At 40.7% G+C, this 24,523-nt stretch overlaps 1 long non-coding RNA gene across 4 annotated transcripts in view; it reads right to left on the bottom strand.

Moving 5' to 3' along the window:
- The window catches only part of LOC111245756 (uncharacterized), a 44,827-nt gene extending 20,394 nt beyond the window's left edge, over positions 1–24,433 (bottom strand). The window contains exon 1 of one of the 4 annotated variants that reach the window (XR_015321481.1): positions 23,247–24,433. This is a non-coding gene — a long non-coding RNA (uncharacterized LOC111245756). Of the gene's footprint in view, positions 1–12,017; positions 12,154–13,952; positions 14,055–23,246 lie in introns of those variants that run through there. The other 3 variants (XR_015321482.1, XR_002671454.2, XR_002671453.2) reach the window with 3 other exon arrangements.
- Positions 24,434–24,523: the final 90 nt, after the last annotated feature.

Genomic DNA, 24,523 nt, shown 5'->3' with positions numbered 1-24,523 from the left:
TAGGAGTCATTGGGGGGAGTGTGCGTCACTAATAATCGCATTCAGATCTGCAATACTCGCATGTAAACTCAGGAACCTATCGACATATTTCTCATAACCTTGAAACATGGCTTCAACTTATAACAATCAAAGATATCTATGCTATATAGAAATCTGTCCATAAGTAGTTGTTACAGGCTACAAGGACTGTTGATAATAAACTAGGCATTTAAGATGCACAGACAGGTGAGCATAAGTCCTTGTACCTATTATCAAAAGAACAATCTTAATGCAATTTGCAGCAAGAGAGATACTAAGTTTCTACTACGCTTGTTACTACAAGTAATGAAATTTTGCATTACTTTCTCCATGGATTCCAGATTTCATGGAAAGCATACACAACATTTGTATGTGTTTATAAGATAATACACGGCTGTCATACACAAAGACCGCAATCTAAACGAATGTATATCTGAGACAGCAGAAACAAACCGAGTAAGGGTTCGAATGAATATCGAGACCACCAGAAAATGACGAGTTATGGGACTGGAACGCTGACTGTTCGAAGGCTTTTTCCTCTACCTGTTTTGCAGCATCTAGATGCGCATTATTAATTGGAAAGTAAAAGCAGATAGATATGCTTCCCAAAGACTTACAAATTTCCCTGTACAGCAAACTAATACATTTTTAATTCTACTAGTTTTTCTGCGCATTTCCAAGGATATCACTCTCAACAGGAAATGCCCTGATTCCCCCCCCCCCCCAAGCAAGCAGATAGCTTAAGCACTTTCGAGGCATTTCACACATAGGGTCGACAAAGGAACAATTTACAGAGCGCGTAAAACAAACTTTTAGTTTCCATTAAGCACGAAAAGTTTGGACGTTAATACGGCCCCATGTTGCTCTCATTCAAGTCAACTTAAATTGAGTATGCCTGATGCAGGGTCAACGAGGTACAACGGTGAAGCCTGCGAAAGTCGAGAAGATGTAGCAACTGCCACATGCGAGTGGCCGAATCTAGGAGGGATGCAGGGGTAGGGAGGGTGTATGTGATGAAATCTCCCCGCGCTTCCATGCTATGCGCCACTACGAGCGTACGAGAGCGAACGAAACAGGATGCGCCTATACCAGTATGTATGCAACCACTTGGATGCGATCACTGTGCAACAAGCCGAATGGTGACTAGTGCCGCTGGATAAGGTAGTGGAGTAGCTGACAACCGTGCTGGCTGGGTAAACTGTGAGGGGCTTAGGCTGTGCCGCCAGGTAGAGTCAACCTAAAGAAGAAGCGAACGTTCGTAATGCACTAAAAAGGGAACTGAGCAGCTTCTGGGCCTTCCTCAAATGAAATGCCACAGTGTTGCTATGGCGCTCGGTTCCATTGCCGGCTTAACTAGGAACGCTTCTGCATTTGTCTTCATCCAGTAGCTACAATTGCCATGCAAGCGTATTCAGATGTTCACCATGAGAACCAAAATTAACTATGGTGCCGGAAACTTCGTCGACTCAACCATAAAATCGTGAAAATTACAGCTGTGTCGATTTGGGAAAACCCTAGACAAGCGCAAATTTCCCAGTTGGCCTTCTGGTCTAACTGATTTGGACTAAAGTTAGTACTGTGGCTCTCTGAAGCCCTCTTGGCCTTTCTTTCCCTGCTCTTCAGAGAATTCAATTCCCCAAGTCAGCTTGGAAAAAAGGACGCGGCCTGTAGCCGAGCCGCAGGCAGTAGCAGCAGCAGCAGCGGCAGGCTGTTGGAAGGCCCACAGAACAAACAGGCGACCAAGCATGTAGAAGCTCGAGGCATCCTCTGCGAGGAAAAAGAAAAGTAGAAGGGTGGCAATGGCGGCGTCAGCCACATGTGAACCAAGCGAACACCGAGTGAGCAAAAAGACACTTTGCACTTTGCAGAAGCCGCTCTGGCGCTGTAGCAGTTTCACTCGCAGCTGCCGTCACCAAAAACACTTTCCCGCGTGGTGCTTCCTTCCATCCCTCGCACGTCCGCCCATCCGATCATTTCCAACAGCATCGGTCCGACCATTTTTTCCGCGAACTGCAGCAGTCCCGGCCGCGAGAGCTACACGGATAGAACAGGCTAAACGGGATTAATGAAAGGAAGACAAACTGAAGCCTTACAGATTCAAGAGTGCCTTATCTTCTGAACGACAGATTGCGTCTAACGCTACACAATTGATTCCATATAAACGGTGGAGAGTAGAACGACGTATTAGGCTGTTATAAGCGAATTCGACGGTCTTTCAAATTGGATGAGTTTTGAACTAAGCGTCGCTAGCAAATAGTTTAGCCGGTAAATACTCCAGTCTTCCAGAAACAGTTTGCAAATGAGAGCCGGTTGAGTTTGTTCTAAGAGGAATATGTTTAGAAGAAAAACATATTGTCTCGAAAATCTACGCTCATTGGCGAAGTTTTGTTCCTCAAAGGCCATAACTCTGTGAAAACTCATCGAAGATTGACAAACACATTAAGAAAATAGCGAAAGCCCGATACGTGAATAGTGCAGTTGTTTCAAAAACGGAGATTAGAGTATTAAAAGTTAGCGTGAACGTGACTAGACGTTGCAACCCGAAGGGCAATACGTATTACCATAATCAAGGCGACTTTTTACAAAAGCAACCTCTTTAAGGCTGTGCCGGTCAAAATTGGCGTTTCACATGTAATACGATAAAGAACATAGCTCAAACACTGAAAACGCGGACACTATGTAAAAAAATAGATTCTCAGTTACCATAGATAAGGCGTGGTTCAGTCTCTACCCTAAGCCGGAAAGCGATCCGGAACGTCGCTCTGAAAAGGAATTAGGCTCGTCGACTATATCGGGTAGATTTGAGCGTCTTCTACTAAAAATTCTCGCCACAAATGAAACAACGAAAACAATCCGCTATCGCAAATCTCTCAAGAAACTCATTAGCACCATTGGCATGGCAATCGAAAGCGCGCAGTTTGACAATAGCAGACCTCATCGCGGTGTTCTGAATCGAGCGAAGAAATATGCCCCATTGGCTTCAGCCGACGATTTAAATCCGTGTGATTACGACGCTTTCCATGTCCCACAAAGGACAATCAATGGGCAAATATATCCCATTGTCGATTACATATAGAAAGAAACTACGAACGGAAATGCAAATAGCTGTTCAGGAACCGCAGGAGTACCGGGACAAAAGTGTGACGAATGGAGGAATATACTTCTACTACACATGAAGCAATAATCATTCTAACCTAACTGGCTGAAAAAAAAAGGCTCAAAAATGTTTTTTCAAAAATTTTAATGTCTGCCAGATGCCTGTCAGCCCAATATTTCGTCATTGCATTGCATTTCTGCAAATGGGTCATTGCAAATGGGTCGATGGGAATAAACCATTATGTATCGCTGGTGGGCTCATTAGGTAGCAGCTTTCTGTAGCTCACAGAAGATAACGGTTAACGGAGGCTAACGAGCCTATCTTGCCGCCTAAAACCACGCGCGCTAGCAATTATCATTTTCACAGCAACTATCTATGGCTATAAGACATATATGTGTATGACAATGACCAGCCAAAGCTAATCTGCAACAAAAATTGGCTATAATAAGTACTTGTAGAATTAACTTTGTCAATAATATTTACAAAGTGGGATTTAAAAAAAAAGTTGTAAGTTCCCTTATAGCAACGACGTGATTTTGAGGCTTAACGTAGAGCTAGGATATATGCGTTGCTCACGCGGTTGGTAAATAGATTATTAGTTTTATTGATCCACTTTCCATTCCGTTCGTAAACGAAAAGAGCGAAGCATTTTTGCGACCTGAAAATCTGCTAGCTTTAGCTAAAAGTAGAGCGGCAATGTACTTTAATACTGCATTCGGCAAGATCGAAGCAAGCAACACGGTTAAACTCTAAACAGAGCGGATTATGCTCAACGTGAAGAAGAGGTCTAAAGATCCAACAACTTTACCTTAACTTCAGTATCACGCCGACGTTTGAGCGACAAAGTCGGAATAAAAAGAAATTGTGGTAATGCGACTCATTGTACAGTCTCTGCCTTCAACATTTTGCTATTGCAACTCATTTATTTACAGTTCGGGCGTCCTTAAATTTATAGCAATGTCGGATATCTGATTATTCGAATAAACCTAATCTAAATTAAATTTGTGAAACCTATTTCCCTAATCAACTCTTAGTGGCAACAGTCTTTTTTCGCATCGGGTGGTTGTAGTAAAACTCTAATTACGACAAGGCATCACCGATACGGTGGGTCTACTTAGTTAATATTGCAGTTACTATCATACCGAGTCCTTCTGTCGTCCGTCGACATTTTTACTGCCGGGACAACAAGCCGTAAATAATTTACCTTCCTGTTGTCTAACAAGGTAACGCCAGTTCTGACAACATTGTCGTTGTTATATACCAATTTTCGTCTAAATTTACCAACTACATCTACAGCCAGCTACAGTTATTCTCTGTCCTTACGAAGGCTTCGTTGCGATGCTGTTGCATTATTATTTATTACTCTTATTTTGAATTATCCTTATTGTTGAATTTTGTTGAATCTGAATTGTTTAAGTATACTGGACGCAGATGTCATGACGGTAAGTACGAAATTGAAAAAAGCGTAGCACGCAATGATGCTCTAGTCTTCATCTTCCATCGAAATACGGTTGGAGACTGGCCAGCTGCACCGCTCGTCTCCGCCTCCCGACTCTACTGACTGGGCTGCGGTCTCGTTCGATCGCCACAGAAAATGGACACAAGCTAATCCCTTAAGCTATGCTCGAGTAATAGCTAGCTCAACGAGCTCACCAAGCAAGCGCAGGCGATGCTAAATGAGTTAGTGAACGTAGATGAATTTTATGCAGCGAATGGCTTCGAAGGGTTGTCAGGGGCTTAAGGTCACTGGTAGACTTCTTGCGCTTCTCTGATTGGCGATGCAGGAACTTACGTGTAGACCTGCACCTCCAGATGCTATACGACATAAAGGTCATCATAATGGCGGTCGCTCGCACTCGCTGTCGCTGCAACCACCGTTTTCCCCACACCGGCTACATGAACACAAATCACCCTTATTGTAACAGCGAAAGTAATTGAAGTCATAATCAGATGCCTGCTTCTTCACACCATATTCTACTTCCCTAAACCATGTTTCATGATGGAAGCATCCAAAGGATATGAGGGATGCTTTATCGCGAACCTAATCACACGATATCAGCTAATCACGCGGGACTTTGCTGTCACAGTAAAAAAACGAGTGTTTTGACGAGAAACGTCACAGGAGAAAAATAAAAGCGAGTACGTAATCAAATCTACGAGAAAATCGCCAGAGGCGAACTTAAAATTAACAATACTTTTTTTCGACTTGCCATAGAAAAGCCATCAGGCTATACGCTTTGTTCGGCTTCACAAATTTGGACCACCTCAGACTCTTGTTTCCTAGCACAATTCTCAAGAGACGTAGAGCATGCGCTACACGAAATCAGACTAATTCAGATTCATACGCTGCATAATAGGGGTAAACGTCAAACTCTTTTCGCCAGGCACCAAGCTGCGTAACGCGTCTGCTTAACAAACGTATCTCTTTCATGTAAATTTTTTTTTTCAATTAGTAATTTATGTGAAAAAATATTGCACAATAAATTATCTATATAAAGATAGTTATTCTTATCTTAAGTTAGTATTCTTGACGTTTGACTTTGGGCCTGTGCCTGGGCGCCTCCAGGAGTTCTCGGACAAGCATTTTGTCTTCACACATGGCCCTTTCGTAGAGCAGAGAAATGGTAACACTTTGGTCCCTATATGCTTTTCTAGAATAATATTTGCATATCCGACTTACACGAATGCGTTGTCAAAGATATATAGCTCGTACTGCACTTCGCATAGAAATTGACTCTGTTCAGAACACGAACGGTTCGTGTTCATTATAAAATGTACGCCTTTTTATTTACTCTTCATTGTTTATTTTACATCAGAGCTATGAGTTTCAAGTTCGGCAAAGACATATATCCCATTAAACTTAGACGAATGAAAATATAAAATGAATCATTGCCTCTATACGTTACGTAATTTTAACTTAATGTCATTTCTATGAAATCTAAGTTACGACACGAAGATCTAGCCATCGGAGAAAAATTATTGACAACAAGCTGCCCTTGTTCCGTGATTATAACATATTCTTGGCCTTCGCCAGCGGATTCTATTGATTGGACTTTACAGCTGGAGCAAGGCAGGTCTTTCAGCAACACTGCTCATACTTGTCCTAATTCGAAGGCCTCTCGTGGTAACACATCTAATGAAGGAATGACAAACGCTAAATGTTGGAGCGCAACTTGTTATCCAAATGGTTGACAAATGGATTAATATCTTTGAGAATGAAATGCTGCTACTGTTTGTACTCATAGTATAAACACTGGGGACGAAAATAATGTAGCTCTTATTCGAAGCGGCGCATGATTGAAGGTATTGGAACATCTTTCATCCAGAGACTGATCCTCAATATTGGAGGACAGAAGGACGGACGATTGTTCGTTTGTCTGCATGCTCAGCAAAGCGGTTGCATGCATGCGCGCTCGCTCGCTCGCTCGCCAGATCCGCGGTAAATCGCTCGCGTCGGGAAAGTCTACACAGCGCAGTGTCGACTCTGTGGTACTAAGCTGCACAAATGCAACGTCTTCGGACGATGACGGCCTCGCCAATTCTTATTGACTTATCTTTAAAATTGATTTCCAATATTGGTATACATCCATTCTTCAGCTTCACACACGCGTCTGTCATCGTACAAATAGTGTATATAAAGCGTAATGGATTTCTTGTTCAGTAGAAAAGCGAATGCCGTGAATGTACGATGGCAACGAGCCTATTTATCGAAATAGATCAAGATCAAAGAATGGAAAATGTAGGATTCGTTTATTTTTCCTGCATAGAGATACTGCAATGGACACGCTCACTGCTATTACTACTACTATTGCGAGTCAATCAACCCTATCGACATGTAAACGCCTTGCGTTATTTGTTTTCAAAAATTATTATGTTATTTAATACTATGCAAATCGGCAAAAGTTGCTCTTTACGATTTATTGGTTTCGAAATCTTTTGAAAATCGCCTCCGCACTACAGGGTGTACCGTTTCTTCGGTAGTTCTTTTTCCGCCTACAAACGCCTAACAAGAGCAACGAGCCGAGTGGCCTCATCTTTTCCAGAGGCGGAATACGTCGAGACTGTTATGACTGTCGAATTTTCGCTCTCAGCCACTCGCCATTTTGCTACGGGTGTATGCGCCCGAACATCCTCTCGTCAGAGTAAGTGACACATATTTACTTATTCATTAAGGTTGGTTACTTCCATTTGATCTACATCTATCCCTTGATATTTCCCTAAATGTCAGTAGCCTTTAAAGCATAGGGATCCAGTAAGTGGAAACTTATCATTCTGCGTCGATCTCTATATCAGAGTAAGATCAGATCTTCGATGTGAGACCTTATCAGAAAAGTATCTGAAAAGAGGTGGCTCTTTTTCGTCGTGTATCTGTTCGTCATCAGATGCGATCCGAACGATTGATTAGTACGTGTAACTAAAACGTGACTGAAAAGTTCGTAAAAATAGGTATATACTACAGAGGTAGTTGAAGAGTGATAGTTCTTAAAATTATACTTAAATAACAATTATCGTATTGAGCATAGTTAACATCGGTATAAGCTTTCGTTTGCATGTTGGATTCGTTAATTTTATTGTACAACCCTTATCAAGATGAACATTATTTTGGGCTGTACTATCATATTTAGTGTCCCTGTTTATGACTCCTGAGAGAGAGTATATGTAAAATGAGAAAGAGTATATAAAAGGTGTGGGACACTCCATGCTGAGGGTCGGCCAAGTGAGGTATTGTCTACGACTACGGAATAACTTGCAATCATTGTTTTATTGAAAGATGCCTACTATTAATTTCTCTATAGCGGCTCCGGCCAGGTGTGCATCTGCTTGAGCGTGTTACCATGACAACCATGAGCGTGCGGCCATCACTGGTCCAAGTTTCAGCTCCGGAAATTGGTTATTATGGCGATTGTTACAATGCCCCTCTATAAATATGTTCTATATAGAAGAATAATTCAGATAAATTTAGCGGACGCTGTCGAATAAAATTCCTTACTGTTTACATATTCGACGTGAAAAAACCAAGTGAAATCTCCCAGCAGACGGTTCCAATATTAAAAGCATAGTTAAGTACTGGACTTAATTAGCCAGTAATATATCTTTTAGCGCTACATGCAAGACAGCGATGAGCATAAGTACGTTCAGAAAGATAAAGCTTTTCCATAGTGCCAATGTCATCTAGAGTACTGGTACTTACTAAGAAGTGAAGGGGTGCCAGATAATACTTAGTCTTTTATTTTGAGAAAATATTTTAGCTCACAAATTTGATTCCTGGAGCAGGAGGCCTAAATTAAGAGGAGACATGATTTATGAACTAGATTGATGTAGAGTGCTACGTTTTACCAGGCCTACATTAATGACACGCTTAGATTCAAAAGAAGAATAACGACTGGACCGCTCTACGCAGTCGTATAGGCAATTGGCCTCATGTTAGATTAGTACAAACCGAAGTAGCAGAACTGCATCTTGGACAGTTTTAGTCCTGGCCAACCTAAGTCGACCCTTAACCATCAATAAATTGATGAATGAAAAACCTTCATCTGGCCATCGAATAATCTTGCTTATCCACTTTGCTTGACCTATGATGTCCTCCTTTATAGGGCGAGATTCAACTCTGTATATGTGAGATTTGCACAGGTCGCCTACAAAGCACGTCCACGTATTCTCTGTAGATCCTAGCCTTTGCATAGGTTAACCTCCGCTTTAGGTGACGACCTTTTGGACTTGGGCCGTACAAAGGGTTCGAAACGAACGAAGCGGTTCCAACAGGAACCCGGTAAGCCTCGCAATGTCGTTCACGCTACAGCTGCTACGGTCGTAGCACACTCGCAAATGATATACGAGTCAGTCGTAAGTCACAACGGCACAGCCAGAGGGAACTAAGAAATTTCATTCAAAATTTCTAACTAGAAGATCAAGGTTTTAGGTAGTCCGCTACTGTCCTTGACATCGTTGAACAGAATCAAAGCGTGATTGCTACATGAGGAAACCACAGGGTTATCTCACAGTTCATGTCCTGTGCCTTGTGACAAATGGGTTTTTTTTTCAGAGAGTAACACGACGTACGTGTTCAATGACTTCGCAATACGACGCAGTCCTTTGAAGACGACAGTCGAATAGTTCAATAGTTACCCCATAAATAATGGATATAAATGATTCGTTCGGCAAAATCGGCAAGCATTCGAGACAACGAAAACACCTCTAATCACTTATTACTATAGTTTACGCTGTCAGAAGATATTTAGGTAAGTGCCCTGTCTTCGTTCCGTTCATCTACGTCCAGAGTGATCGATGTCAATGTCGCCAACGGGCGCGTGCATTGAGATAGCGGCTATATTGACACAGATTAACTTTCTATCTTGTTTCTCAACTCTATATAACGTACAATATTTACCAGCGCGGGTGGCATGCCTTGCGTTCATTTAGACTAAATCATACGACGCCTGTAACAACGTTGGACATATTCGTGCTTTGAAGCTATTTATATTAATGTTGTGCTTACCAAACATTCTTACGATGAACTTTTACGCAGCTGCCAATAGATACAGGGTACAACACGGGGTATATGAGTGATTTTTTCCCACTGTTTTTCTAGTAGTGTTTTTTGTCTGAATGTAGTTATTTGCTTCTCTATTTTTTTATCGAATTATACGTACATTTTTTTTTACTCTTACAGCCACTTAAATCTACATACTATGTATTGTATTTACTTGTTCGTGGCCCAACGGTGTTTACTAACACGGGGCTGTTGACAATATATAGGAGATTCGAAACCGAAGGGTTCGGCGCCGTTAACATAGAAAAACAACGGGCTTGTTGGAGCTCACAATACAAGCAGCCACACTCTACGGTAACCTAAGTGAGCTTCATTTTTCGAACACTGTTCGTTGATGCGATCCCACAGCAACTGCATGCTTAGTCACCACCGTCCACGAGTGGACCTAGTCCTGCATGCACCTCAAGTAGTAGCTACCCGTATTGGCATATAAAAAAAGGTGCGCTTCAAGAACCTATACTTTCGGGGAAATCTCACATGTAGTAATGACGCTTGTTCACGATAAAAATACGAGGTGCGGATGGATATCTGCAACTATGGAAAAGGGGCTACTTGTCTGAGCGAAAAAAAATACTTGTTGTGTATTTAGGTTGCTCGCTTAAATACAGAGACGTCTCGTAGATCAATGCAAAAAAAGAAGTCATATGAAAAGCAAAAAAATATTTTACCATATTAGGCATTACAGATTAATATTTTGGAACAAAACAGGGTAATTTGGCCTAGAGTTGTATTATGAAACCTCAATGCCTATAAGTTACCCCATCTTACCGATACGATCTGCGTTACGCAAAACATATCGATACCGAATGTGTAACCGTTATGTAATATATATATATATATATATATATATGTATACCGATTGATATAAAATCGTATTCAGTGTTTTTTTTTAACTTAGTCGGCAGATGCTCAGATGTTAACGAGACTGAAAGCTGCAGGTCTCGCGTCACACGGGTCTGCTTGTTGTCGGAGTCAAGAATATTTTTCTCATAGAATAGAAGATTTTTGTCATTAGCAAGATGCTAAAAGTATTTTCAAAGAAGCTATCTATTAAAGTGCTCACTCAAAGCATTTCATTATCGACGTACGCAATAAGAGTTTACAGACGTATTTCAAGAGGTGTATGGCCTTCGTTTCGATAGCGCAAATTCATTCGAAATGGTAGGGTAAAAATTTAGTCCGGGAATATTGCCAACTAACGAACCTCACGGATACAGAGTAAACATAACTTTCAGCGATTAAATATACCTTGTTAGTATGAGCGTAACGTATTTCTTTTTTGAAAGATTCCAAAAAAATTAGAAGTTAATGCATTTTCTTATTTTTGCCCATAACTCTGTGCATCACGTTGCTTATTTCTTTAACTTTATTTAATGTTAGCCAAACAGAAGAGGTATTGCATAACATTTTTCTCACTTATTGTAGGCTTATAAACCACAATTAGGTCACAAACAAATTTAGGTCAGAACAAATTTAGCTGTAAGAAATTTGCCATTGAAGATTCTTGAATTCTGGCAATGTGTGGTATTACTGAGTTCGCTTTATCGTCTCTATCGAGAAACCTTAAAGCCTCTGCTATATTAGCGTGCTCGCGTCAATACCGCCATAGTTGATTAAGCTTCGGTGTTTCAACATGCTTAGGATACTTGGATGTTAAGGATTATAGGGTGAGTTGAACTAAGTCATAGCTTTGACAAGAATGGAAGCGCAAAAATCTGTAGGACCTATTCCATTGTATAGCTGGTTAATAATGTCTCTGCAGGATAGAATCAGAATGCCATCTTGACAAATAAGTTTGCTTATAGCTATTTAGGGATATGAACAGTACCTTTATTTTTTAAATCAGCCTTACGGCTGCTATATTGTGCAGTAAATATAGATGGGATGAACTCGTTGGGTGCCGCTAACCAGGCAAACTACGCTCCTGCTTCAAACAAATTTTCGTATAAATTATTCACTGTATTGCCCTCAATGTCGTGAGCCTCTGGAATATCGTTTGGAAAACGAGGGGCTTATCTTAATATTGCTAAACCAATACATCTTTACGTATGTTTACAATACAAGATAAACAAAAATAAATATGGCTAACAATAGTAAAATTGACTTAATAAAATAAATAAAAGATTGATATTTTTGCGAAACGAGTTTATAGAGTATTTAAAAAATCTTATTCTTAGAATATTTGCGTGCAATTTAGTAAAAATCGGGTAAAACATAGAATTTTCAAGGCCGCATCTTATGTGTAACCGAAGTAACTTACGTGTAACCCATACGCCGTTTGTTCTACTTGAATTGGCCTAATGTGGCTGTGTGCGAATACGTTTTCTTAAAAAATCAAACAAATAAACTCACGGAATTTATATGAAGTTGAAATTTCCTAGGCACTTCAAGGTGTATTCGCTCTATAAACTGCTCCAACTTCTGATCGTGCGGCCTTCTACAGATCACTAGAAAGTTTCTAGAAATATTCGAACGGCCTACAAGAGAAGAAGTCCTGCTGGAGCCTTACGTCATTGTGATGGAGCATTGTAAAAGAGTAGTAAATGTGTAAAAATTATAAAGATTTCGATCAATCGAGCGCGTTTAACGCCTTTAGACGTTTGCATATGTGCCACGGCTTCTGACAGTGCCCGCAACGTGTTAGATCCGCCACTATTACCTCAGTCGCGAAGCATATTATAGTAGAAAACGACAACAACAACAACAGCCGCGATGGGGCATAAAGTAAAACGGCGAAAGGGTGGAGTTAGAGTGGTTATGGGAGGTATGGCGATGGTGCATAGGGACGCTGCTTTTGGTGGTAGTACGTTAGAAAGGCACAGTGCGAATAGCGATCACCGAGCTAAGCGGCGTAGCGCCAGCAGTTAAGCGGGAACGATGGCCGTAGACTCTAAATAATTGCGTTAGGCCTTAATAGGCCTTAATGACTTGCTGGCGTGGATGCCCTATATGGACCTCTGGCCTAAATCTCGCCACCCTCGCTTGGCTCCCACCTAGAGAGCCTGTTCCAATCTCCACCCCCCGGTGCTACTGCTTTCATCCTTTTCTCACTTTTTACTGCCCCTCTGGGCCCACGCCCCGTCAAAGCAAGCAAAATAACAACATGTGGGATGTGAGTGAACGCTTGCTGCCGTCCATAGGCCAGTCACCTATTACCGGTGCAAGGCTTCAACTAATGTCGCAATGGTTATACATCACAGAAGTTAACCTGAGTGAGTTCAGTGTCAAGAAACGCTTTCAAATAGGGCCCTGTGGGCAAAAAACAGATCGAAATTGGTAAACCTAACAGTTTTCTGACCGTCGGTGGGCGCTAGCCAGTACCTGTTTGGTTTAGATAGGTAGACAGACACATAAGCACAATTTGCGGAGATAACAAGGGAGCGGTTTGTTTGAATGTTTAGGACCGTTTAGGACCCTCAGCAGCAAACCAAGGCTAAGAGTAGCGATTAATCAGCCCTCATCGCATGGCGGGTAGCACGTCGATAACAGTGGTCAGTATTCTACTTATATTCTTGTAGAGGTAAAGCGAGGCGCAATTTGCTCAGCGGGCCCTGGAAAAGAGGCAGTCTGTAAAAAGTATTGGTGTGTATGTTAAGTTTAAAGTTGTATTTAGAACAAAAGTAAGTGACACTACAAGTCAATACACAGTAATTTGCAGTATCAAAACCTACATTGTTTATAATTAGCAGAATCGCTATAAAGATTCGACAACTCAGTATTAGGCATACCAAAACTGCTACGGCTGGCTGGGATCAAACTTGCTTTGGAAATGATGCCATGTGCTACGCATTATATTTAGTCGCTACTTATGCTATTATATTTACCAATTTTTATTATAAATATTATAGTATAATAATACTGAGCATTTCCGATTGATGCGGTTCGCGCAGTATTAGCAAATGCCAAATCTAGACTAGTAGTAAGCAAGATTCAATTTTATCCGAATGGCTATAATCGAACCAGTAGTGAATGCACCGTAACCGTAACTGAGGCAAAAGGAAAAATAGTTGGAAGACGAAGCCTGACTGTGGTTCATCGTGGGTGTTCTATATGTGGCATTGTGTCCTAAGTCCTATACAGTTAGAACTAATCATGTATTAAGCATTGAAATATCCGTGGGTGATTGTAAACAAATTCGCAGATAAAGGTCCGACTCCACTCCTCGAAGTGCAACTGAAGTTAAACACGCTCGTATCTCCCTAACTGTTATATTGACGCTAACTTCTAAAGCTATTGGCGTAGTGAATGCGTGCCCGGATTTCCGCTTATGAACTTAAATAAACGTACCGTTACAACGTGTAGTACAGAAAGTCGATGTCCGCTACCGATTTGCCATCAGACACACGTTCACATCGGACGCAGCATCGTCAGAGTCTAATAGACAAGATAGGGATGATTTCTGAAAGTATTTTTTGAAATTGGAATCTTGTGCTATAGTGACTACACTCGCAGTATCACACCAATCTAAGCATTAATCACTAACGCCCTCGCAAAGTAGAGGATAATAATATTATATGGGAAGTCTCCTCTTGTCGAAGAACCTAGCATTTTAAACATTGCAAAGATATATTATTTTTAATCTTCCAGAATCACGAAATACTGTGATATAATAGCCTTGGTAACCTACATATAAAAATTAATTATATTTTACTGAACTGAACTAATACGGAAGCCTATCTACTTGATCGAATTGAAGCTACTTATAGGCTCTCCAATGGTTCGGCCTCCAAAAATCGAATAAGAAATTTCGGTGTTATCTGTGCTTTACCATCTGCAGGAAGCAAAAACCTGATAACACCATCATCTAACGTCTGATCTTTGGGATCTCAGACGGATAGGTCCCCAAATTTTGCCATTTTTTCTAATACAATTGTGATATGAGAATTTATTGGCTGAGCCTTCGACGACAAAACGAAGATTAAGCAATATTTTTTTCTGAGACACTTATATTGGAGCGGACGGTTTTTCTATAGAGTGTTATTGTTACAAACGAAATCAACATTTACTCTAGAGAATGCTAATATATTTAAATTATCGACATACTGGTTCTAAGATAAGCTATTATATTGGGATTTATTTAATTACAGCACATGCGCCATGCTCTTTATTGGGACACGCCTCATGTTAGACAGAATATAGGCTCTACAGGTATAACAGCTACTGTTTAGGATAACGTAAAAAGATTAAACTTAATCAAATTTAAATAAATACGTCAGTATGTAGGAACTATCTGACCCGATTGAGATCTGACCGGACATAACACTTCAGAACTGAAATAAGCTCGAACGTTTGCTTCAAGTTCAATTTAATAAGACACCTAACATACGAATTCAGATGCCCTCTGTTAACGTAGCATGTCTATTGGCTACGTCTTGTCATTTTGCTTAAACTTTTTTGACTGAAATTTCGGAAGTGTCATAATCTATTCGATATTGGACCATCGTAGTAGAGGATACAGGCCGTTCCAGTGCGCTATGCAACTGACATGTTGAGCAGAAAAACGTGACCGCAACGCAAACTCTTGAATGGCCAAGTAGTAATAAATGAAGGTGATTTAACCTATAAAAGACAAGGCTTTCGCCGTCGTCTACAATATCTCGTTTGGGAGCTGGGCCGGCTGGAGGATGTGCGTTAAGAAAGATGGTCGATTCATTTAAAGCTGCCCTATGAGACTAAATTTGTAGGAATAAACATTTGTAGAGTTTACGCTTACGCGTCTTTTTGCGCTATGCGAGAGAAGGAAAGCCACTGAGCTATCTGTGAATATTGGAAAAGCAAACAGGTTGCAACACCAAAAAAGTAAAGAGTTCTTTGTGAAGTCGGAGAAATTGTATCATCGCGGTTACCACTCTCGTTACTGTTGCCCACGATGACGCCATTCGATTAAGTCGTCGCAACTTATGTCACACACCTGAAGTTGCCTGATAAGGCCGCGACGGGTTGGATAAACCTAACAGGTCGAAATATGCCCCACTTCTCGTTGTTGTACTTGTACAGCGTACCTACCATATCTGTTCCGAATATAGAACTGAATAGGTTTGACAAGCTAAGGTTAGTAACTATGGATCCATTGGAAAAGAGTTCAGAAAATTATGTAGGATATTTACAAATTTGAAGTTAACCTTTGAGGGGGCGATAGAGCTCAGTCAACAAGGCAGCATTCCCAATTTAACTATAAGGCATCAGTATCAATTAATTTATAAAAAAAAGAAAGGCACTAGGGCAAATATAGCTTCGTGTTTAACTGTAATGCGTATTTGATTGAGAACTACTGGAAAGAAGTAAGCATGTGTGCGTGCAGAAAATAATTGTTTTCGTTCTGGTTTATAGCAGCCATCTGAATGAGTTAAAAATAGCACGCAGTAAGAAGCTAGATAGTAAAGAACCTTAAATTTGTTCATTTGATGCAAAAACAAAAAATGGTCTGAAAGTAATACGCCGTTGCCGGAGATTCACAAATATCTATGTAACGCCTTCTCCGCTTAGTACCACCCTATGGGGCTCTCTTAATGAGACTGGTAAAGCACCAATTAGATAAGGCTCCGCATTTCTCTAGCCCTAAAATAATTAATCCCTAATTAATTATCACCTATGCTACTCTGACTATCCAAAATAAACAATAAAATTACTGCTAGAAAACTTACTTAAGTTAAATAAAGTTACTTATAAAAATAGATAAGACCTTGTCTATTGAACACCTTTTGACTGTTTCGGACTTTCGTTTGCAAAAATTCTTTGTCTTGATCAGCTAGGTACGTCGGATATCTTCAAAAAACCCTTGTGTCATCTTGTTGATTGATAACATTAGTTATCACGAATGTTTATTATTTTTATTTCACTAGTCTCATTGGTATCCGACAGGTACCAATGAGACTAGTGAAATGCTGAAAGAGCAGAGTTTTAGCTTTATGAAATACATCGGCACTTCGGTCACAATGAAACATTTCTTATAGCACGTCAGTAGAAGGCTCTAATAATATTGCCGTTCATAGGACAGCCCCATAAGAGCTCCTGATAGAGGATGTCACGCTAGATTTGGATGCGATGATATCATTAGGGTATTCCGAGTGCTTACCATTTGCTTTCTATAGAGTAATCCTGTAAATGCGTAGGGTAATGTTATTCGACTGACGTGTTAGTGTAAAGATGTTCTAGGAAAAAAAAACAGTTGAATTAGTACATGCCCAACTGCAGCTCGAAAAAGCCATCAAACAGGTGGGTTGTTAAATATATTGTCGTCATATAGAACTTCGCTTAATTTAATACAGTTTAGGAACGATGACTAGGCTTCACAATATCTGGGTACGCATGATGGAAGAGTCTTCGACTTGAGTGGAGCAGGAGTCCACGTATACAGCGGTGCGGGCGCATCATCTCCAAACAACTTCACAACGAATTCGGTTAACGCTGGCAAAATACTAGACGGTACCCTCGTCAATGGCGTCGTATCGTTTGGTGATGACAATCAAGGATAAGTGACCGATGCGCTGGGTACGAGCATGTGCCTGCCAATGACGCGGGAGTTTCTTTGTAGGCATAGGCGTGTCCACCGCTGACGCTAATACCACGAGAAGCATCAGCGACTCACAGTCTGTGATCGAAATACATCAATAGCAATATAGGTATTTTCCGTACTACTATTTAGTCTTCCCGTTGGATAACTAGCTAGTATTTGCGTACGTCCTGGTTTCGTGATTCTATTTTTCAAATAAGCAGGCCAGACCCAGCAGTACCCGTGGAACGAATCTCGGCCACAAAGCAATATAATAGACTACACGCATGAGCGATGCCAAAAAAGTTGTGTGACAACAAACGAAATAACGAGTAGTGTGAACACGGAAAAAAAACTTAATATAGAAACTTATAGGAGTCTTTATATGTTCACTCCAGCGTTTAAATAGATCCACATAATAATACGTGTCTAATGGAAACGTCTCTAGCAATAAATGTAAATTTTAGTAAAACATTGTATATTAATATCGGAAATATGAAAATATCAAGTGCAGTAAAAAGAATGCATTAAACTATTTTTCGATGCTCTATTTACGGGTCGTTAAACCATACTATATAATATATCGAATGTAACTATATACCGATATTATAGTTTTTTGACTGACTAAAGTATAGTAGCTGGTCGACTAGTCTCCCATAAGGCCTATATTCTAAAACTAGCTTTGCTCGTGCGTAGACATGTACCTCATTCCTTTGGCCCGGCAAATTTATTCCCAGCTAGTGATTGCATTATTATTTGACACAAGGCTATCACCGTATTGCCTCACACGTTATTACATCAAATATGTAACGTAGACAAAACGTGAGGCTTCCTTGCCACGAATCTGTCTCCTTAAACATTTTGACTCAAGTGAGTAATCTTAAAATTGAACGCTTTTGTACTTTTTGTCATACGAACGTCTGTTATATGCGTATAATTGGCTTGTTTTTCGCCCCCATGGTCTCTGCCCCGTCCCTTCTAGCAAGTCGAAATGGCAAGCAGCTCTAAAATGCTTTCGCTGGATTCTATCGGAGAGCGTCAGGAACGCCCCATTTTTGTTCTCTGTGTCTGAGCAAAAGTCTTTCTGAGAACAGCCTGAACATTCACATTACCTCAATTAGTAGTAGAGAAAGTTGTTCAGGGCAATTCTTTACTGAATTTTAAGTGGTCTAAAAAATCGTCATAGCCACGTCTATTAGTTGTGATTACGTGAATGAATAGAGAGAAAAAAAACAACGTAAAATCCCATCGGTTGAGTAGTAATGATGATGTTCTTGAAAAGACGTGAAATGCTTTTCTTAGATGAGCTCATACTTCTTAAGTCTGGGATGCACGGTTTTTATGCTGCCCTGTAACGAAGACAGCAAACATATTTGTAATGGTGTGCTCGGGGGGTACATCGAGGGGCGCAAAAGTTGCGAAGCTTTCGTATTCATCTGAGCGCAGAAGCATATACAAAAACATATACGAAAAACGAGCTCCTTGTTAAGCGGAGTGTAATACGTGTATTTGGCCTTAAGCAGTGAATTACCGAGGAAAGAGAGCTACGTGGGGTTTATGGCAAATGTGATTATACCTTTTAATAGTAGTCTCTTTAATAGAGACGAAGCACAATTTTAGTCCGTGAAGACAGGGGCATAATGAGGGCAAAACGCTGCCCGTGCGAGGAAAACCTGGCGAACTGTGAATAAGAGAATTGCTACCAAAGAATTGACTAGAGAAGTGAGGTAGGAACTTTTACAAAGTGCAGAGACCTACATTAGAAATACTACTGTTTTGAGATTGACTAATACAAATAAACGATAAGGCCTAATAAATATTTCTATCGTAACCCGTCTGCGATACAAATACCGTTAAATATGTCTCATAATTTTTTGAGGGATCTATCGACCTTTATTCGAGCAAGTCGTTTTAAAGCGTCTTGCGGCCTTAGCATAAACAACGTTGTGCTGTTAGTAGATCTCTGGACTCACTCGCTCCAGAGATACAAATAGATGGAAACGTGAAGATTTTGAAATATGCCGGGACGCTACAATTGCTGTGTAAATGGCCTTTGAAATGCGATTAATTCCATTCAGTGGAAAAATGCTTACCATCATATACCGCAGCTTGCCAATGTAGTAGACAAATTGCCGGATGTCAGTTATGTGTGAGCACTGCCGAGGCTGCATTTTTTTTCCTATTGATTAGAATGTTTAAAATGTATAATTTCATTTTTTTTTAAATTAATAGCTATACTCCATTCACGCGTACCGGCATCTAATCGTATGGAAAGTAACCATGTGGCTCAAATCATATACCTGCTGGGAGAAGGACGGTGAATTCACTAAATTGTCCTTTGCCGTTATGATCGGCACAAAAACCTGCACAGACCTGTTTTGCACGGACATACAGATGCATATTCATATGTGCACAAATTGAAATAATTCAGAGAAAGATCTAATTGCAACACTCAAGATGTTCAAAATAGTTACCCGGCTCAATTTGCACCCTTCGAGGAAATTTTCCTGATGCGTATTTGTTCATCTTTACCAGCGTCGACGTGCTACTTCCACACATGTAGAACCTCTTTTCCCCACGCCTTTATTCTGTTACGGCATCAGTCATGGCGTGCAAAACTACGCTTTCCACACCTCTTCTACTAGACCTGATCAAATACAGTTGGTCTACTATGATATAGCCGATTCAAAACTCTAAGAAATTCTAGTTAAGCAATGCTATAAACGAAATACTAGAAATGCTAACGAACGCATAATGGCCAAGTACGAAGCTATTTGTTTTAGAGTCGTATAGGTCAAGGGGCCTCTCCATTCAAATGGCTTCACGGTGCTAGTTGGGTAAGTTTCGGATATTCTCAAGAAGTCCAGCAGTCTAATGAAAAGTTGTGCACCTTTTCTCATGGTATTTCCATGGCAAGCTGCCTAATCGTTTCTGTAACGCCATAAGTTTTGCAAACACCTTGTAGATAAAATAATAAGAATACATATAATTAACACTGTCTGTGTATTCCAAGCTGCCACTGTACTAGCGGTATACTTACTGGGTCCGTGCGATACCTGTTTCCAAGAAAACCTGAATACGCAGAACGCGCGCGCAAAAAAAATACGAATTTAGAGATTTGACACGTGACCTTATTTTTCAAATCGGATATCTCGATGATGAATAGGTCAGTCTTGCCTGTTATGCATGTTTGATGGAGGTTTTAAGATCACAGCTCGCGACTTACAAGTACTCTTCTATTAACCCGTGTATTAAAATGTCGGTGGATATCTCTGTGCAGTGATTCCCTGTAAAAGACATATGCCAAAACAAGAGTTCGAAATTGCTATGAAAGTGATGTTTGTTTTGTTGCGAAAATAATCAATCGTCAATCTTTTCTGACATATCACAGTCAGGTTTAACATGAGTTAGTTGCTTTCACGCATTTCTTTGTATTAGCTCATTTAGGTTAGGCTAATATGGTTCTGATTTGCCTTGGATGATGAATATAATATATTGTGTGACGAAAGCTAACCTAGATAAAGGCTGCTCATGGAAAACGAAAGCCGTAAGAGTAACCTAAGAACGACTATATCCATTACTAAGGCAAACCGATATCTGTGACAGAGGACATCATAATCGTATTTGTTATCCGGTCATTTGTTTACAAACACACACATGCTGGTTCAAGCACATTTCACATGCACGAACGCTTCTTGGGTACGTTAGTTAGCGTGTGTATGTCCCCATTCAAACTTGCTAGCAACCTATCCCGGGATCTTTCTAAATTGTTTTTGCTACGGTTCTACTAGATATGCAGTAACGGAAATGCACTGAGGACAGCAAACGAGTTTTAGAACATGTGGTGAAATTTGTGGGGCAAGTCATTATTACTATATTTTTCTTGTCAGCCACAAGACAGTATACAATTTAAGAGGAATGGGATATCATTATAGTGTGCATAGATGCCCCTGATAAGGCACGGCGTAACTGCGAGGAGATTGGCTTAGGCGATGCGGGGCATCTAACCATTCTTCCTTTCCCACTGCTTTCCTTCGGATTTGGGAAAGGGCAAAAAAAGGAACGTTTGGGTTAACGCTAGTCTAGAAAATAGCACATAAAGGGCTTCGAGAACGCAGTTTTTTGGATCGAAGGAAATCATTTAAGGGATGCAATTTATGTATAACAAATGTCTTATTGAACGTTTGCTGGTACGTATGAATCAATCTCCTCGTTTAACTGGACTATTTCGTTTCACTGTATACACTACAAGGTCTCAATGACCATGAACCAGAGGGAAAATGTAATTTATTTATGACGGATTTTTTCTCCGGAGTTAGCCAAAAAGTTTTCTTACCTATTTAGTGTTATGGCTAATTTTTTTGATCGGGGGTTAAGATCCATTTTTTAAGCTTATATTTATCTTGCACAAAAAAATATCATAAAAATTAGGCAATTGTGTTCTAACTGTTTCAAATTTTGTCATACCCACAGATCCATATTGTTATGTAGAATGCACTGAATTGTAATTATGTTATTTGGTAAGTGTGACAACCGAACCAGGTCCAAAAAATATTTAGGCGCGCCGTTTTTTTTTGCCTAGAAGGGGCCATAGCTTGAGTTATCGCTGTTTCGGTGTTTTGCAAGCATGGCTCAGTGAAATGAATTTTAGAGTTATCCTTTAAGATGCCTAAAATGCCATTTGCAGGCATTTCTAGAGTTGGGCGCCCTATTGAATCTTTGACCTTATGGACACTGTCCTCGTATATTGCTATTGCTATTATTAATGACTGAGACATAAATCGACATCACCCTATGGCAAAATAACAAGTAATTTCTTAAAGTCTAGTTTAGTAAACTTAAAGTATGACCTCCTTTATTCTTAACGATTATCCCTAATTTACCTTGAGGTAGGTAGCAATTTATTAAGCCTACGGGGGCCAGAAGCAGGTGCTATTCCATGAAATGCCTTTACGAAATGGTTTTCACCCCGTATCAAATGAACGGTTATTATTTCGTGAAACTACTGGTGAAAATCAACAAGTGAGCGTAGAATTTTCCTTCAATATCTTTGCATTAAAACGACAAAACGTACGAGCGGGTGTCGCAGTACAAAAGTTGACTAGAATTCGAAATAATGAGAATGTATATGGCGTTAAACGTAAGCCGTACGTACTAATAGCCATGCACATCCTCCTTCAACAAATTGGCAATGTATGAGAGTCTACCGACTAAATGAAGATGGAAGAATGAACTGAAGGGATTGCGGCCAGTCTTGTCTGTTCAAAATGAGAAACCATCTTGGCAGCAGAATATAGAAAGATAGTAGGCGATTCTTATGAGGACCTGTTTTTCCGTCTCAAGACATCTAATATCAGGGAATTAGACGGAGTTGATCAAGAAAGTAATTATATTCGTGTATATAAGTGTGTACCTCCATTTCTGCGAGTAAAAATCATCGATCTAACTGATCCCCTCGATGTGATAGCAAACTGGACTATTCTTATTTGAAAGATGATTCAATGGTTACCGCAAAGTGATATGCTTCGTATAGACCTGTTTTAAGTTTTAACACCTGGCCTGGCTCAATCCCGTTCCATAAACACACTCAAGGAACCGCTGTGTAACTGTATTCGATTTCTGACAGAGTAGTCTAAATGTACTACTAACTTTAATAGGCATTTTCGTTTTCTCTTTTTGTTACGGATATTTTTTAATACCTTAATGTGTTCATCCAAAGCATAAAGATGCATATGTGGCCCACGTGTATGTCTGACGTCGAGTGAAAAATCCCGACTTTGTTTTCTAACGAGATTGAACTGTTGCCGTTCTAAAGTAACCCAGAATTTGTTCAAACAAATAACTGTGGCATTCGGCAAAAATAATTACCCATACTACCAATAACTTTAATCATTTTGCATCTTCAGAACGACGTCCTTCACTTATGAAAGATATATGGTAGCCAGTCGTGTCCCGAATAATGCCGGTATGGTTGATTCCTTATAAGACGATATGTTTTTACAAGTGACGGGAATAGGTCAGCACTAATCTTTTCAAGAGAAAATAGGCGAGATGTCTTCTGTGAATGTTAAATAAATACTATTACTTACCGTGTTTGCGGGGATTCGCGGATTACTATGGCAGGGAGACTGAGACAAACAAGCGGGCGGGCAAATAGACGAACAGATAGAAGCTGGTCCGTCGTTGTACTATAGCTCAAAAGCGGGGCAGTTCTGCTTCTTTTTTCCGCACTTCATTAGCATACGTGGTTCGTTGCTCCGTCATGTTGCCCTCCACAAATGAAGTTTCTTCCCAGTCGCGTTCTTCGTCTCTCCCTCTGGTTAGTACGTGTCGATTTGTCTGCACTGAGGGCTGACTAGTAACTGTTCAGTGTCGTAGAGATCAACCTCTCAATACACCGCACTTGTTGGCACCTTCACCACAACACTGCTACAAGAAGTATTTCGAAGCCTCGAAGATTAACGCCGCAGTACCATGGCGAGCACCTTAGCGTCTTGCTTCCGTCACACGCTGAACTGCACAGCTCCCTTTCGGGTCCTGTTCTCTGAATAAACTTTCATTTTCCATTGCTCCGCTGGGTCTCCGACGCGCTCTGCGGGAGTGAGCGTGTTACAACAAAGAAGCTAACGGCAGTCGCAGCGGTGTTCCTAGCATCCACTTCAAGGCCACTTGGTGTCTCAAATGGTTCCGTTAAGCCCGACAGTCCCAGCGGTCATAGGGAGGTTAGGCCAGCGATGCACACAACGACTAACCCAACGAAAAGGATTCTCAGCCGAGTGTTAGAAAATGCCGATGCGCGCTGCCTTTTGGTGCAAACGGCGACAACGAGGTACAGGCTTTGGTGTAGTAACTGCGCTGCACTGAATCCTTAGCAAGTAGAAGCCATCCCCTGCCTTCTAGACCAATCAACTCTCGAAGCCGTTTACAAAGCTTGCAAGCTCGAGCCTGAATTGTGAAGGCATTGGAAATGCTAATGAATGAATGAGACGATGAGCCATGACTCGCGCTGGCTATATTACAGCTCAGTAAGTAAGCGGGAAAGATCCGACTCATAAAAGACGATTCCCGATTCATTCCAGCCATGTGCGTCTGGTGTGTTTATACACTGCAATCAGCAAATATCCCCATGCGAGTATGCCTGCGGACCCCTGAAAGTAAATGAGTGAATGAATGTAGCTGGGAGCTACTGGACAAAGTTCGGTCTGAGCGGCTATAGGGAAGCAAGAAGCAAAAAAAATGTGAGAGGAGGACGGATAAGGGGACAGAGAATTCATTAAGAGGCAAGAACCAAACCACAGTTCATTCTCAGCCCGAACTGCTGTTACTGGTGCGCGAGCTAACGTTGTGCGTGAATAGAACAAGACGG

The sequence above is a fragment of the Varroa destructor genome, unplaced genomic scaffold (assembly GCF_002443255.2).
Source record: "Varroa destructor unplaced genomic scaffold, Vdes_3.0 BEIS01000002.1, whole genome shotgun sequence".
NCBI classification, from domain to species: domain Eukaryota; kingdom Metazoa; phylum Arthropoda; class Arachnida; order Mesostigmata; family Varroidae; genus Varroa; species Varroa destructor.
The sequence above is the reverse complement of the archived record's forward strand: the minus strand, read 5'-3'. Positions and strand labels throughout refer to the sequence as shown.